Here is a 13918-nt window from a genome sequence, read left to right on the forward strand (position 1 = left end):
GTGCTTTGCCCAGACCTTCCAACACTTGCCCATACCTTGCCAACACAGGCCACAAGCTTGCTATTAGAAATTGTGCCCTAGGGTGAATCATTGTACGATGCACATTATTATTTAATGAATTTCTATTTTGTTATCATAACAATTGCATGTTCAAATGATAACTGTATCCCCAGACAAACTATAATGATTGTCCTAAATATCCCTGGTCGGTCATCTTTGAGGGATCATAGATGAAACAAGACTAGTATGACTTTGATTAATTATAGAGATATAAATTAAAGTCATAGGTACTTTAAAGAGTACAAGGTGCTGGACCGACTCGCTGTGAGAAAGTTGCATGGTACAAGTTATAAGCTTATCTCATATGTAACTATATCACTAAGCCCTTTGACCTGAGATCATCATAGATTCCTACATGATGACCACTAAACTTTGACCTAGTCAAAAATTATCTTTAATCGGGTGATCATAAAGGCTATAATTGAGTTTTGTGATATTCATGTAGAGGAATATGAGTGGTCAAGATGGAATTTATCCCTCACATTAAGTGAGAGATATTACTGGGCCCCTTGATGAGTAACAGTCAGTCTACTCAGAGATCAATAAAGTAACAGTTAGGTAAAAGAGAATGACAATTCCATGTCTCGTACTTGACTGAAATATCACGTGACAAAAGGGATGTGATATGGTTACATGATAGGTTATATTGGATCATCAATCCCCATGTGAATTAGGCAGTTGTAATGTCTTGGTAAAGGCCACTTGTGACTTGTGGGCTAATAGTGTAATTAGCCTATCGCTAATTTCATATGGGCCTATAGGGTCGCACATAAGAACAGCTCAACTCGAGTTATAATGTCCAAGTTCATTGAATCTGGAATATGTCTAAATTCAATGAATGTAATATGGGGTGAATGAATTATATATATATATATATATTTGAATACTTATTTGATAAATATTTATATATAAAAATTTATATGAAATATAAAATTCAAAATATAATTTTATATATATGTATATATATATATATTTGAAATATATATATATATAAATCCATATATGTATATATATCAAATATAAATATATATGACATATGTCTATGATATATAAAATTAAATATAGATAATATATATATATATTGAAATATATATATATATTCATATATATATAATATAAAATGTATATGTGATATATATTATATTATATTATATTATGTTAATTTTAAATTTAATTTTATATGATAGATTAAATTTAATAACTAACATGATAAGAGAGAATATCATGTCAAATTTATAATTTAAATTTATAATATAAATTCAAATTATATATGATATTATGGATTAAATTTATGAGATAAATTTAATTAAATTTTTGTGAGCTTTTAAGTGAAAGACAAAAAACCTTATTTATATACTATATATAGATAGGGACATCCTTATGAAGAGAGAGAGAGAGAGTTAGAAAAGTTTTGACGGCAAAAATACTCTGAGAGTCATGAAACACCCTATAGAAAGGAAAATTAACATTAAAAAAAGAACGAACGTTAAGAGGGCTAACACGTTGTTCGAGTTAGAGAGCTGTTCGTGTGGATACCGATAGAGGGAGCAAATCTATGTTGTCAGCTCCAGAGATCCAAATGTGCAACAACTTTAAATAATTAAAAGGTAACTCTTCTATCCACCTTGACTTAAATGAGTTTGTTCGGTCCATATCAGGATAGGGACTTTAAAAATTTAATCTTCCGTTACACCTTCCTATCTTTCAATTGCCCGAGGCTACCAACACTTGCTACAACCTTTACCGAGGTTGCCAACACTTGCCCCCATCATGCCAATACATGCACGCCATGTGCTATGCTCGGACCTTCCAACTCTTGCCTATATCTTGCCAACACTGGCCATAAGCTTGTTTAGAGGTATCAACAGTTGTGACGACCTTGCCAACACAGGCCATGGGCTTTTCTCGAACCTCGCCAATGCTTGCCCGGACCTTACTAACATTTGCCACACACGCTTGCCTAGGGTTTTGCCCCAGCTTGCGTAGTCTTCCATTATATTTAAACATGCATTATGCAACGTGCTAAAGTACTTAAGTACTGAGCACTAAGCATGCATGTGTGGTTCTTGAGAGTCCATAAAAAAATAGGGTGGGGCCCCCTCAGGGCTAGGTGCCCCCCTAAGGAGCAATATGGGCTTTTTTCACCTTGATACGAACAAACATACTTTTTGTTCAAATGAAAGCACCCCATTTAGGGGACCTAAAGACCTCCAATTCATGTATTTTTTTTTTACAGGATTGTTATGCATGATATGAGGATAAAATCTAAAAAGTTTCATAATTTTTGGACACCCACAAAATTTTCCAAGATTTTTTAATTACTCCAAAGAGTGCGACCTTTACGAGCCGCCACGGGCGATGGCTCCGATGACCGGACCCGCTAATATGTCAAGGGGGATGAGTTTGAGTTAATAAAACCAAAAAATCATAAATGTAATAAGAAAATTTCATTTTGGTATGGGTAGGACTTTTTTTACACTGCCAGAACTTGCTCCTGGCAGGTTTGAACGTATCAAGACTTGCCCTTGGTAGGTCCAAACATGCCAGGACTTACCCCAAACATGCTAGGACTTACTTATGGCCAGTTTGAATGTTCTAAGACTTGCCTCGAGTAGGTCTAAAAGAGCTAAGACTTGCCTGTGGCCAGTCTGGACATGCCCCAAGCAAGTCCAGACATGCTAGGACTTACCTATGGCTAGTTTGAACATGCAAGGACTTGCCTTGAACATGCCAGGACTTGCCCAGGGCAGGTCTAAATGTGGTAGGACTTGCCCGTGGCTAGTCTAGACATACTAGGACTTGCCCGAGACATGTCAGGACTATCCTCAAGCCTGTCCAGACTTGCCTGTGGCAAGTCCAAACCTTGGTAACATTTGCCACGTCCTTTGCCCAAGGTTGCCAACCTTTTCCCTAATCGTGCTAGAACTTTGCCAATACTTGCTGCAATGCTGCATCACTCACCATAGGCATCATCCGAGGTTGCCAACACTTGCCTGGATCCTGCTAGAGCTCTTATCTACACTTGCCATAACACTCCATCACTTTCCACGGGCTTTGGCCTGAGGTTTCTAAAACTTACCCCATCCCTGCTAGAGCTTTACCAATACTTGCCACAACGCTCCATCACATGCCACGAGCTTCGCCTGAGGTTACCAATAACTTTTGCAATCTTCACTGGGGCTTATCAGCATATACCATAGGCATGCCATAACCTTTGGCCCACTTTTACATGTAGAAGGCGGGGGACGAATCGAAGAAACTTAGGATGAATCTCAATGGATTGTGGTAGCAAGGCTACTTTGCCACTTCCAATACCCAATCATATATTTAAGTCATTTGTAAGGGATTCTACCCATCGCTCGATAGGAATTTCTTTAAGGTGTCCCTTATGACTCATCTGCCGCAAGGGCTTTGCCAACGAAACATGCCTTTGAGGGCTGAGGCCCTTACTGTTGGTCAGCAAACAAACGACGAGCACATGTATCACTTCTAGGTCAGATTTTGATTTAGAGGTGTTCAGTTATAATCCAATGCATGGTAGCTTTGCACCATTAGCTTTTCAACCAAGCGCAATGACCAATTGTGCAAATCAACGACCCTCTCATACTAGGTTGAATTACTATTGTGACACTGTCATCAGTAAGGTAAAACTAACCTATCTCATGATGGTTTAAACCTAGCTCACATTCCCTATTGGTGGGTGAACAATCTAACACTTGGTGAATTATACTTCATAATAACAGGAAGAGCCGACATCAAAGGATCAAAAAGCAACTCGCTATGAATGCTTGGCTCCCACAAGCCAGTTATCCCTGTGGTAACTTTTTTGACACCTTTAGCTTCAAATTTTGAAGGACTAAAGGATTGATAGGCCACACTTTTACTGTTCATATTTGTATTGGAAATCATAATCAAATGAGCTTTTACCCTTTTATTCCACATGAGATTTTTGTTCTCATTGAGCTCATCTTAGGACACCTTCGTTATCTTTTAACAGATATGGTACCCCAAGCAAACTCCCCACCTGACAATGTCTTCCACCTGGATCGACCTGCTGGGCGAGCCTTGGATCTAAAAAGAGGGTCATTGCCTCGCCTCCGATTCACGAAATAGGTAAAATAATATTAAAAGTAGTAGTATTTCACTTTCATCATTTCCGACTCCCACTTATCCTACACCTCTCAAGTCATTTCACAAAGTTAGAGTAGAGTCAAGCTCAACAGGGTCTTCTTTCACTATTGATTTTGCCAAGCTCGTTCCCTTAGCTTTGGTTTCATTAGATAGTAGATAGGGATAGTAGGAATCTTATTAATCGATTCATACACGTCACTAATTAGATGATGAGGCATTTAGCTACCTTAAGAGAGTCATAGTTACTCCTGCCATTTATCTATGCTTGGTTGAATTTCTTCACTTTGACATTCAAAGCACTAGGAAGAAATCACATTACGTCAACATCTGCAGGGACCATCATAATACTTTATTTTAATTAAATAGTTGGATTCCCCTTGTTCGTATTAGTTCTAAGTCGACTATTCAATGCCTGGGGAAGGGACCTCGAAAGGCTTATTCCCAGTCTGTCCCTCGGCCAGCACATGGCAACCCACTCTCGCTACGGAGCAACTCGAGCAATCTACCAATAGCTAAGGGTTTAGGGTTGGAACCCTTGTGCCCAGCCCTTAGAGCCAATCCTTGTCCTAAGGTTATGAATCCATTTTACTGACTTCCTTGCCTACATTGTTCTATCGACTAGAGATTGTTCACCTTAGAGACCTGATGTGGTTATGAGTACGATTGGGCATAGGAGGCACTAAGTCCTTCATATTTTCAAGGGCCGCTAGGGTCACACCGGACACCACACATCGTGTGGTGCTCTTCCAGTCGCTGGACCCTACCTTTCCCTTCTTCGGCCTTCAAAGTTCTCATTTGAATATTTGCTACTACTTCCAAGATCAACACTAACGGCTGCTGCACCCAAACTCGTGCCTAATGTTTTATAGCAACCGTTAAGCCTTCTTACTTATTGAGGCCTGGCTCTTTCCTTGATAGCCAAGTATAGGTTGGGCGCTTTAGTGCCATCCATTTTTAGGGCTAGTTGATTTGACAGGTAAGTTGTTACACACTCCTTAGCAGATTTTGACTTCTATGACCACTATCCTACTATCTTAATCGACCAACGCCCTTTATGGAATATAGGTTAGCACGTAGTTAGGCACCATAACCTGACTTCCAGTTCATCATGCATCACTAGTTCTGCTTACCAAAAATGGCCTACTTAGAGCTCTTGATTTTATGGCTCGGCTCAACAGAGCAGCCATGTTGTCCTACCTATTTAAAATTTGAGAATAAGTCGAGGGCGTTATGCCCATGATACCTCTAATCATTAGCTTTACTTGATAGAACTCATACTTGAGCTCCAGCTATCTTAAGGAAAACTTCAGAGGGAACTAGCTGCTAGATGGTTTAATTAGTCTTTCGCCCCTATACCCAAGTTAGATGAACAATTTGCACATCAGTGTTGCTTCAGGCCTCCACTAGAGTTTCAAGTCCCGCAAGGCATACTCTCACTCGAACCCTTCATAAAAGATCAAGGTTGGTCGACGGTGCAACCTGTTAGGGGATCTCACCAATCAGCTTCCTTCTGCCTTATGGGTTTACTCACCCATTGACTTACACACACATCAGACTTCTTAGTCCGTGTTTCAAGACGGGCCAAATAGGAAGCTCACGAGCTGATGCCAAGAATGCACAGGTGCTGAGGCACGCTGTGAAGGTGCACACTGCCATCCATGATCACGGGGATGACTTTACCATAGGAATATCAACAACATGGGCTATCACCGTAATTAGCATCAGTCCATATCTTGAGTCAATCGGCGGATTGGCTTGTGCCATTCCACATCCAACTGGGATGCATTACCAACCCCATCCACTTCTCTCCTGATAATTCATGCACTCTTTAACTCTCTTTTCAAAGTCCTTTTCATCTTTCCCTCATGGTACTTGTTTGCTATCAATCTCTCGCCAATATTTAGCCTTAGACAGAATTTATCACTCGATTAGGGTTGCATTCCCAAACAACCTGACTTGCCGAATGCGCCTCATGGTATGACAAGGTTAGAGCACGGAGGGGCTCTCACCTTCTCTGGTACCCCCTTCCAGGGGACTTAGGCCCAGTCTATCACTGAGGACGCTTCTCCAAACTATAATTCAAACGTTAAAGGCAACTGGTTCTCATGGTGGGCTTTTCCCAGTTTACTTGCTATTACTACGGGAATCCTTATTAGTTTCTTTTCCTTCACTTATTGATATTCTTAAACTCAGTGGGTAGCCCTACCTGACCTAGGGTCACATTTAAGGACATTGATCTGATTGCTCAACTCGGGGGACAACATGTGCACGTATAGGCTCGATTAACATCTCAACCACCTTTGATCGTGGTAGCCATTACTGAGGGGTGTCTTTCAACCTGTCAAAAGGCGAGGCTCTCAAGAGCCCACCTTCCACCTTGTGCAGTTCTGAGAAATGGCAATGTTGCTAACACCCAGGCAGACATGCCTTCAACCTAATGGCTTCGAGCGCAACTTGTGTTCAAAAACTCGATAGTGCACGAAATTCTACAATTAACACCAAATATCACATTTCGATACGTTCTTCACTAATGCAAGAGTTGAGATATCCGTTGCCGAGAGTCATTTTTTGAATGCAAATGGCAAAAGATGTGGTGCTGGCTTTAAGGACGGCGTCAATGGTGTGCTAATTTTTTGCATTTCCTTGGCAGCTCAGGCATCGAGGTTAGTTGTTGTGTTGGGGGCTTAGACCTACATGAAGTAGAGACCAAGTCCCCAGCTCGTGTGGGGAGGCTAACAGTGCATGCGCTCTCTAGCCTCCCCCCTCATGGAGGTTTTCGAACTAATTCTTGGGTAAATCTTTCGCGAGGCATTGACAATGATTCTTTTGCAGATTCACCTACGAAAATGTGGTTATGACTTCTCTGATAGATTTAATTTGAATAATTTATATTTAAAATATATTTAAATTAAATTATAGTCATATTTTAGATTTTAATTATTTAATCATTTATTTTTAAAGACTATTTATTAATATAGGTAAATTCTTATAAGTTTATGATCTAAATCTAAATTTTAAGTTTTCATCCCTATTATGAGTTTACTTAAACTTGTAAATTTAACAACTTTGACTTGAATTGTCTCCTTTCTCCACTTCTAAGTCAAGTGCAAAGCAAAGCCTTCAATTTGCATCCAATGCTCATCGCAAGTAATGAGCACCACATGCTCATCAGAGTCAGGAGCAATTATGGCCCTTGATTTCAATTCAAATTAATCCTACCATTTATTTAAATTACTGTTTAAATATTTTTAATAGTATATTTATTAATATAAAAATATCAAAAATTTTAAAATTTTAATAAATATGTTCATTATCAATCTAGCCAGTATAGATTTAATCTAACGTTCAAATTTAATATTAAAAAGTTTTATAATTGTATAATTTAACTATCAAGTTAGACTCTGGATAGTTCAGATATAATTTAGATAATAAAAATTTACAAATTATATAAATTAACTATTTAAACGTAGTCTAAGTAGTCTAGATTTAATATTAAAATTTTTTATATTTTTATTTTAATAAATATAATATTAAAAATATTTAAAAATTGATCTAAATGAATGGTAGAGATCAATTTAAATTGAAATGGAGGGCCAAGACTTGATGAGCATTGGTGATGAACACCAAATGCGAAGGATAAAGCCTTCGCCATTGTGCTTCTCTTTGTCTAATCTTTTTTTAAATATTAAATATTAATGAAAGAGAGAGAGAGAGAGAGAGAGAAAAGCACGTAAATGTTAGAGTATATATATTTTTAACTTTGGAAATATAGTTTATTATAATATAATTTTTATTTTTTTAGGTGATGAATGGGTCAAAATATTCTAAAATAGATTAAAGTTAATTTTATTTTAATTTTCAAGGGGTAAGAAATTTTAAAAATGTTTATTTTTTTTATTATGCATGAGAGTAGCATACAACAAATAAGTTGTTACTTATATTTTAATTTGTATGAGTAATAAGTGATAGATTTAATAATGTTTATTGGGGATAAAAATCTTATTCTTAACATAACGATAAAATTATTTTTTACTCTGGGCATAATTTTTTTTTACATGGTCCTCTTTATAACCTTCCACAGCACTGACATCTTCATTTCATTTTCATCTTTATCAATTCAATATCTTTTAAAAATTGTTAAAATATATGGACAAATTAAATTAGACACGATAGTGACATCCTGTACTTAAATCGGAGTGAGAGGTCATGAGAGGGAGTGTGTGTGGTTAGTAGGTGTGTCAGATGCTGACATAGAAAAAAAAAAAGAAAGGGAACTGCTAGTCTAAAGGCAGTCCTCTCACTTTTGTTTTCTTCTTTCCTTTATATAAAATCAGAGACTATGTTAGTCCAAAGACATTGCCACTTGCAGTCCTCTTACTTTTGTTTTCTTCTTTCCTTTACGTAAAATCAGAGACCATGGCATTTTCTATCTGGAGTACTTTTTTGTCCACCTATTCTATCTGCTAGCTCCCCCCCAACCCAACACATGCATTATCACAAAAAAAATTTCTTAACCTAAGCTCCATTTAAATTTTAAGTTTTATTATAATTTTAATATTAACTAACAATTATAGTTACTCACTTTGTTTAAAAATAAGGAAAATGACAGAAAAATCTATTTAAATTATATAAATAATAGATTGGTCTCACCAAATGGCATAATTTCTAGAGTTTTAAGGGATGTTTTTGTCATTAAAAAATCATAAGAAATGACACTTTTGCCCTTTATTCATGTTAAAAAAAAATTTACAACTTTTCATTCACAATTTTTGTTTTATATATCAACTTTTTGTTTCTAAGTTTCACACATCTTGGTTTGCAGGTCCTGACATGGATCAGATGTTGAAAATTTGTAACTTTTTCATTTATAACTTTTGTTCTTATACTAACAACTTTTATTTTTAAATTAGCAATAATTCAATAGTCATTCATAACTCTACATCTGCAGGTCTTGATATACATCAGGTGTTGAAAATTTGCAATTTTTCATTTACAACTTTTGCCCATATTAACAACTTTTGTTTATAGATTCATAATAATTCAATAGTTGTTTACAAATCCGCATATGTAGGTCCTTATATGTATCAGGTGTTAAAAATTCACAACTTTTATTCCTATATTAACAACTTTTATTTTTAAATTCGCAACAATTCAATAGTCATTCACAACTCTAACGATTTTTATTTTATTTGAGGGCAATTTGGTCATTTCTTTTAATTCCTTAATGACAAAAAAATTCTAAGGGACTCCAAGGGAATTATGCCATTTCATGAGACCAATCTATCATTTACATTATTTAAATAGAATTTTTTGTCATTTTTCCTTAAAAATATAAAGTATTTTTGGGACATGACTTGGTGTCTTTCTGTGTACATGAATATAATTTAATTAATTGTTATCCTCCTTTTTCTCCCAGCCAAAAAATTCGTTACGTACGATTAACCATGTGCTACGCTATGATATTGTTTTTGGTCTTTTTCTCTCCCCTAGCCACCAAAGCGATTCAACCTTAAATAAATTTGCTTATGAAATGACACTAACAATATAAATGTGCCTTTAGTCTATAGTAAGGCTGCACAAAAGGATATGATAGTACTAGATTTCACCCTAAGTCAAAGTTTGATCTTTTTCATAAAAAAGACTGGATAAAGCAACCTATAGTCCGATTTTATCTAGTGATAACCTGAAAATTAACAAGATCAAACTTAATCCATAGGACTGGGAGACTGGTCCTGTTAGTCCAATACTCACTTAGCTTTTTTTTTTTCCTTTTTCCTCTATGAGAGGCAATAATCCATTTTAACCAAATAAACTCAATAAGATAGTAAAAACACTTATAATAATAATAATAATAATAATAATAATAATAATAATAAATCCATAATAATTTCTAATAATAAGAAAAAAAATTTTGTTATAGTTCAAATGATTTAAATTTATAACTCTAATAAAAATAGCACTCAACAAACTTTAACAAAACTATATTAGAATAATAATTTAGAAACAAATTCAACAAATCTTCATACAATCATCTTCTTAGTATCAATTACACTTGAAATATTTGTCAAAAATACATTAATTATAATAAATAAATTAATAGGACTGGACCAAGTAGTCTAGATGCCTAGTCTCTTATCCAATCCAACCCCAAGAAATAGTCTGGTCCTTTCATTCTTTTTAGTCCTAAAGGACCAGTGTCTATATGGATTGAACAAGACTAGGACTATTTAGGTTGGATTGGGTTAGATAGGAATAGAGGACTTTTGCACAATCCTATTTCATAGACATGGACTATTTTAAAGCAATGACATCAAACATAGACGTTCCTTCAATTTATAGGCATTGACTATTTTAAATAGTTTATTAGACATCTTGATCTTTTTTCAAATCAATGGAACTCTAAAAGGTAAAAAAAGATCAAAAAAAAGAAAAGAAAAGGTGGAATTGTATTCAACATAATCAAAATGATGTCTCTGCTATGCAAACTTGGTGCCTGCGATGTATGCTACTATCAATAATAAAACAAGCTTTTTACAATAAATATTACATTTTATCATATATAACTTAAAAAAATTTTATATATTTCTTAGTTTGTATAGTGACATCAACTAACAATTACCTCATTGAAAGTAGATTGCAACAAATTTTTCAATGTAGATATTATTCATAATTCCAATCATTCCTATATAACAAATATTAATGTACCTTTAAAAAGTAATAGCTGATAACAACTAAATTAATATACTTTTTTAAATTTTTATAATAACTGTGCTTTATTTTCCTCCCCTATAATATAGGCATATTGTTATGGTATTGACTAAAGGAGCAAGATACAATTTCATTGCACAGCCCATGTTAAATTTAAAATTTAAAATTTTTAAATTTTTAAAATTTTTAATAGCTTCTTCCAATTATTACCATTCTCGGTCTCACTATTTGGGAGAAAAGCTATAATGATCCAATCTCAACTTATTATTAAAAAAATGTTGGCATAAGATTTCATTGTCTGCACTTACATTGATCATCACCCAAGTGCATGCATCTAGTTGTGAACTAAACTACCTACCATATAGTATTATAATTTCAAGTGCATCCTATTACAGTCATTCGAGTTTCTACATCATAAATTAATTTTACTCAACTAACATTAATCTTATTTATATCATAAATCTTACTTTTAATTTTACTCTTCAATTCTATTTTTCAATTTTGATTAAAATCAAAATTATTAATCAATTTTATAAATCAATTATATACTATATAACATAATCAATTATATTCCAAATCAATCATATTAATCAATTTTTATAATTAATTATATCCAACTAAAATCCAATGCACTCCTTATATGCATGAGAGTAACACAACAAATAAGAAATTGTTACTTATATTTTAATTTGTAAGAGAAAAAAGTGATAGATTTAATAATGTTTGTTGGAGATAAATTTTCTACTCCAAGCAGAACTTAATAATAAAATTATTTTTATTATTTTTAAAAACTTTTCTCATCCTGTGAAAAGTAGAGTATAAGTATGAAAAACTAACATAGTCATCCATTTTAATTTATGAGATAATTTTAAATGAGATCATATATATCAATAAAATTTATTAATTATAGTTTTTAAGTTTATAAAATGTCCCAAATTCTGCCCATATTAATTATAAATAACCTAATTACTTATTTTTTAATTCTATGAATTAATAAGTCTGGGTTAATAGGAGTTTCTAATAGCTATTATTAATTGGTGGATTTGTAGACTAGATGGTGATGCTAGCTTTAAAAAAACAAAAAATCACATACATGCTTACAGTAAAAGTGACTCATAAAGTATGTACCTATTACTTTTTTTTTTCTTTTAAGTCTCTCTTCTTTTTATCTTTCTTTCTTTAATTAACAAATTTATTACATTTTTAATTTTTTTTTAATTTGATGTCTCACCACCAGATGTCTAGTCTAAAAACAGAGCTCCTATCCAACCATATGCTGTTGCACTCAACTATCAAGAAACTTTATTTTTAGATTTGAATAAAGCAAGAATATATATTCAGAACCTATTTGATTTTTTTTTTTAATTTTTACGAGAACTGTATATCTACAATACTCATATTGTCAGGCGATACTATTTATCTACAATACTTGTACTATAGATATGCAACATGATGGGTATATCAACCATACCAATATGACTTTTTTTAAATTTCTATTTGTTAATTTTCTTAAATGATATAATGTATTAATGTGGTATCTACAGTACTCAAATTTTTTATTTTTTATTTTTTATATAATATAATATCGTATGCAACCCGTTGAAATTGTAATTGTACATATTATCACAATTCAATTTAATTTGATTAATTATTCAAAATAGAAAAACTTAATATATATTTCATACCCATGTCTCTTTTTCCTTTATTTTTTTTCATTATCGAAACAAAAAAATTGAATATTTTGAAATTTTTATTTTAAATTTAAATTAACTGAAACTTAAAAATAAAAATATATTTATTTCTTTGAGAATAATAAAATAGCTTCCTAGATAAATAATAATGACAATGTAAGGGTGTACATTTCTGGTGTTGGACTTAATGATCCTATTAGAAATAGAATAGTAAATGCACACTATTCTATTTCAAATAGACGAACATATACGAGTGAATACAACCCATTTGAATTTACATTATATGTTTATTTCATGAGCACTGATCTACAATATCCATCTATAACAAATAAAAAATAATGAGAAAGTGGGTACAATACCATATTTATAATATATTATAGATATAGGTTATAGATTTCTTGTTGTATATGTGTTTAAAATACCAAAATAGTTAAAACTTGGCTTGGGGTTATGACTTTAATTTACTAATTTCATTATGATCACGACAAGATAGCTCATAAAAGTATGCATATGACTTTGATGCTAAAATTGTCGTTTTAATTTTCCACTCCAAACACCTTTCAATTATTAGTCTCATCTATTTTTGTAAGCCCTTTTTTGAATTGAAAGGCTTGTCCTAATTTTAATAAGTTCCTGAAATTTAATTTACTTAAATTTTTTTACTAAAAAAATTATTTTTGATAATAATTTTTTTATTTATATCATTAAAATAATATTATACTTCTCTCATTAAAATAATAAAAAGTGTCATCTTTACACCTAAAAATAATATTAACACACTCCCTATCATTAATAGTGCTCTACCTCAATGATCATAAGAGGATAAATTATTTTTAAATTATATTTTAGGTGGAAATTTAGAAAATGATGATGATGATGGTTATAATAAGAGTATATTCTCAAGAAATTGGGAATATAAAATTGAAGATTGGTTTGGATAACATTCAAATAAAGAATATTAATTGACTAAATAATGTATACAAATTATGATAAGTTATAATTAAACTCAATGTTTAATTATTAAATTAGGCCAAGAAATTAGAGTATGAATAAGGCATAGAGTGACAAGGGAATTATAATGAGTGCAATAAGAATTATGGTCAAAATTTAAGGGATAAATAAAATAAGGATTAAATAGGGACCAAATGGCACAAATCCTAGTTATATAATAAAACATCATTCCCAACCTAAAACACCAAAAGTGACGTGCGAATGAGAAAGATAAGAACCTAATAGGAAGCTCTTAACATTATTGAATAAAAAATAATAACAAGCTAATAACATGTGATTAGATTGACTATGAAGACCATGACCCCTCCTTCCACTCT

At 33.0% G+C, this 13918-nt stretch overlaps 2 pseudogenes; both read right to left on the reverse strand.

The window, feature by feature from the left end:
- Nucleotides 1-3305: 3305 nt before the first annotated feature.
- Nucleotides 3306-6411, reverse strand: LOC129316954 (28S ribosomal RNA; annotated as a pseudogene).
- Nucleotides 6412-6598: 187 nt separating this feature from the next.
- On the reverse strand, nt 6599-6754 carry LOC129316970 (5.8S ribosomal RNA; annotated as a pseudogene).
- Nucleotides 6755-13918: the final 7164 nt, after the last annotated feature.

This window comes from Prosopis cineraria, unplaced genomic scaffold, assembly GCF_029017545.1.
Source record: "Prosopis cineraria cultivar Desert tree isolate PC_DT_omini unplaced genomic scaffold, ASM2901754v1 PC7, whole genome shotgun sequence".
NCBI classification, from domain to species: Eukaryota; Viridiplantae; Streptophyta; class Magnoliopsida; order Fabales; family Fabaceae; genus Prosopis; species Prosopis cineraria.